This window comes from Saimiri boliviensis, chromosome 12 (genome assembly GCF_048565385.1).
Source record: "Saimiri boliviensis isolate mSaiBol1 chromosome 12, mSaiBol1.pri, whole genome shotgun sequence".
NCBI classification, from domain to species: domain Eukaryota; kingdom Metazoa; phylum Chordata; class Mammalia; order Primates; family Cebidae; genus Saimiri; species Saimiri boliviensis.
Genome location: NC_133460.1, coordinates 109,315,062 through 109,319,379, shown reverse-complemented (window position 1 = coordinate 109,319,379; position 4,318 = coordinate 109,315,062). Strand labels below are relative to the sequence as shown.

General features: G+C 45.7%; 1 non-coding gene across 1 annotated transcript; it reads left to right on the top strand.

Moving 5' to 3' along the window:
* The first annotated feature begins 3,983 nt into the window (after positions 1-3,983).
* Positions 3,984-4,115, top strand: LOC120362572 (small nucleolar RNA SNORA72). The gene has a single exon (XR_005578431.1). It is a non-coding gene; the product is annotated as a small nucleolar RNA SNORA72 (small nucleolar RNA).
* Positions 4,116-4,318: the final 203 nt, after the last annotated feature.

Here is a 4,318-nt window from a genome sequence, read left to right as displayed (position 1 = left end):
GTGGCCCAGAACTTAGTATGGATGTGCTGCAGGTTTGTCTAACTAGTCCCTTACTGATGAACATACGGGTTTCTCCAGCGTCTCACATTAGAAACAATGCTGCAGTAGGCATCCTTGTCTCGGCTTCTTATGCATACATGAGTATTTCTCTGGAGAAAAACAAAATGAGTATTTCTGTAGGAAAAAAAAAAAAAAAAAACTCTGCCAGGAGTTCCAGACCAGCCTGGGAAACAAAGCAAGACCCCATCTCTATGAAAGGAAAAAAAATGGGCCAGGTGCTGTGGCTCACATCTGTATTCCCAGCACTTTGGGAGGCCAAGGCAGGTGGATCATGATGTCAGGAGTTTGAGACCAGCCTGACCAACACAGTGAAACCCCATCTCTACTAAAAATACAAGACATTAGCTGGGCATGGTGGTGCACGTCTGTAACAATTACCATATAAAATAGGAATATGGTCTCATTATGAACTACTCAGGAGGCTAAAGCAGGAGAATCCCTTGAACCCAGGAGGCAGAGGTTGTGGTGAGCCGAGATCACGCCACTGCATTCCAGCCTGGGCGACAGAGCAAGACTCCGTCTCAAAAAAAAAAAAAACAAACAAAGAAAAGAAAAATTATGTTTTAATTAGCCGGGTATGGTGACACATGGCTGTCATTCCAGCTACTACTCAGAAGGCTGAAGCCAGAAGATCACTTAAGCCCACAAGTTCGAGGCTGCAGTAAACTATGACTGCGCCACTGCACCCCAGCCTGGGCAACAGGGTGAGACATCCATCTCTAAAAAAATTTAAAATACGGATATCATAAGCTAAGTTAAAAGAAGGAGACTGGGAGAAAATAGGTGTAACATACATCACAGACAAGGTGTTAATACGCAGATTATATGAAGAAATGTTTCAATTTAATGATAAAAAGACAAACGACCCAATAGAAAAATGGGCAAAGAATACAACAGGCAATTCATAGAGGAAGAAATACACATGGACATTAAGCACAGAACATGTTGCTGCACCTCGCTAGTAATCAGGAAAAAGAAAGTTAAAACGGCAGTAAGATACCGTCTTTACTCACTGGATTAGCCCAGATTTTTAGTTTAATGACGTCGGATATTGGCAAGAGTTTGGGGAAATGGATTGCTCCTGTCTTTTGGAGGGCAGTTTCCGCCTGTGGAACAGCAATGCTTCTCACCATCTACTCATTTGTGCCAGGCACACACCATACACCTGATGTCCCGATGGGGGCCTGGAGCCAAGTTGGGAAGAGCTGTATGCTTGGTAGGACAGACCTGGGGTGACCACGACTCAAGGACTGTCCCACCATCCTGACCAAGTGGTGTTTTTCTAAATCGTGCTCCAGCCCCCCAGGCCTATAGGCCACGTCTCACTGTTCCCAGCAGGGCAAAAACACCCCTAGGGTGAGAGCAATGTTTCATGGGTGGAGTGGGTGGTTTTAAGAGATGACACGCACAATGAACATTCTTGCAGGTTCTTGGTATAACTTGAGATGCTGTCGACCTGCATACTATGATATACAAATGACTCCACTATGGCCAGAGCAGCAGGTAGCAATGCTCTATTTCTCCACTCAAAGGCGGGCTCACTACACACCTCCTCTATATGTACAGTTTCCTCGAAGTCTCTGGGCCATTCCCACAGGTGATATGCATCCCCAGCAGGCCTGACATTGCACCCTACTGCCATAGACAGATGGCTTTGACTTAGAGCTGCACCTGGTTCCCAGAGACTCGGCCCCTTCTCTACAAATGACCAAAGCTTCCTCCGGGCTTTACCTTTCAGTCCTCTCCTAGCCAAATCACTGGAGGATGACAGTCAAGCCTGAGGCCCATGTGACAGTCTTGCAAACCACATGCTTCACTTGAGCTGCATCAAACCTGGAGAAGGCATTTCGGGGCTTTATGAATTTGAAATAACACTGTGACTGAGACTCAAGGAGCAGAGGTAAGAGACGGCCTGGCTTCATGTAAATGTTAACAGACTTGTCCGATCGGAAGGGCAAAGATAAAAGCCAGCTAAGGCTGTGAAGTCAGTGACATGAGTGGAATGACAACCATACCGTCAAACATAAACAAACAACTCAAAATCAACCGACAGTGTGGCCGTTCAGAGCTCTCCAGCTGTGAGGACGTTGGGGTCGTAACAGAAGGACGTAGGACTCTTGGAAACCTCTTTCCTGGTTTCCCAGGACCAGCCTTGGGATTTCCCATCAGGTCCTGCCCACTGGCTCTGATGCCTCCATACCCCATCTCCCCTCCCCGACCCCAGTCCTACGCCATCCTTAATCGGAAAGCCGGAAACCTGGGCTTTCAGGGTATCCTCCTTGCCAATATCAGATTCTCTATAAAAATACAGTAATCTGAGATAATCCTGCAAATTTTTCCTATTTTCAATAACATGGTATCGATTTGCAAACAGAGTAATGATTCTCTGTTACTTTTCAGGAAATTATGTTTAATCTAGTTTACTAGAGCAAAGGAGGAACAATTTAATTGAAAGAGCTCCTATGAACCATATTTAACCTCAGATGTACTAAACGGAGTGTCTCAGAGATAAGTTATGGTTTTTAATTTAACGTAAACTATCTGTGCATAAGTATTGTGTTTTTGCCACTCTAATAATGACTGGTTGGGGTTTATGAACTACTTTTTCAATCATCTCTTTCCTCCGCTGAACGCTGCTCATGAATGTGAAACCCAGTCAGGAGGTTTTCCCCACACAGAATCTAAAATGAAAGGCCCCACCAGCCAGGCCGACACTGCTGTCTGGTGATGCTGTGCCTCAAATGTGACACGTCCTTACACTGGAGAGGATCTCCCGGTTTTTGAGAAGTGCCCGCATTTCACCGCCCGGGTTCCTTCTGCAGCCAGCGGGCTCCTTCACCACTCTGATTAATGGGTTCCAGCCTCTGCACCAGCACTTTAAATGAAGTTTTTCGCTAAGATTAATTGCTAAATGAAAAATATTGAAACTTTATTATTCATATAATTCATTTGAGGGGATAATCCCAAGAAAATGTAGTATGTGGTTGAAGTTAATCATCTGACAGTGATGGGTGGGCAGGAAGACGGGGCGAGCACCCTGGGCACCTCACAGACCCACCTCCTCCGTCACTGGGGGTGCAGGCGAGCCGCATGAACTGGCACCAACATTTTTTGTTTTTAAGACAGCTGCAGGGCTGGGCGTGGTGGCTCACGCCTGTAATCCCAGCACTTTGGGAGGCTGAGGCAGGTGGATCACTTGAGGTCAGGAATTCGAGACCAGCCTGGCCAACATGGCAAAACCCCATCTCTACTAAAAATACTAAATTAGCCGGGTGTGGTGGTGCATGCCTGTAGTCCCATCTACTCGGGAGGCTGAGACAGGAGAATCACTTGAACCCAGGAGGCAGAAGTTGCAGTGAGCAGAGATCATGCCATTGCACTCCAGCCTGGGTGACAGAGCCATCACACTGCCACCAACACTTGCTTCTTGGTCCTCCCTCTCTCAGCTCAGGGTCTGTCGAGTCCTGTGATGACCAGCCTGATGCCCCGTTTTATTTTATTGATTTTTTTGTGGCAGGGTCTCACTCTGTTGCCCAGGCCAAAGTACAGTGGCATGATCTTGGCTCACTGCAACCTCTGCCTTCTGGTTCAAGTAATTCTCCTGCCTTAGCCTTCCTAGTAAGTGGGATTACAGGCACTTGCCACCACACCTTGCTAATTTTTGTACTTTCAGTAGAGACAAGGTTTCACTACGTTGGCCAGGCTGCTCTCGAACTCCTTACCTCAGGTGATCCACTCACTTAAACTTCCCAAAGTGCTAAGATTATAGGCATGGGCCACCGCACCCGGCCTAATTTTTATATCTCTTCTCTTGTCTATCTGTTTGCTTGTCAGAGTGGGCATTTGTTGTTTTTCTGGCCAACTGGGCATCCATTCCCCTTATTTGGGTAAAACCACCAATTTCCCTCTAGGAAACTATTCCCCTGTGAATATTCTCGCTGTTCTGATTTTGTAATAGTCAGGACAGGCTAAACATTCGCTACATTAAGGCCATGTGTGTGTCCCCATACCTAGTTCTTTCCCTAGGTTTGGTTTTATAAATGCTGGTGATAAACCAATTTTATTGTATGATCATTTTGTGTGATCATACAATGGCTGTGATTCTAGGTTATATTTGCTCAACCTTAAGAAAAATGACAGTACAGCTAATGTGATAACTTTTGCAAAAAATCGGTGCTAATTTGCAGACTATTGTCTACAGAAGGGATAACCAAAGTAAAGAAATTTTATAGAACCGGTTGCTATTAAAATTAATTGT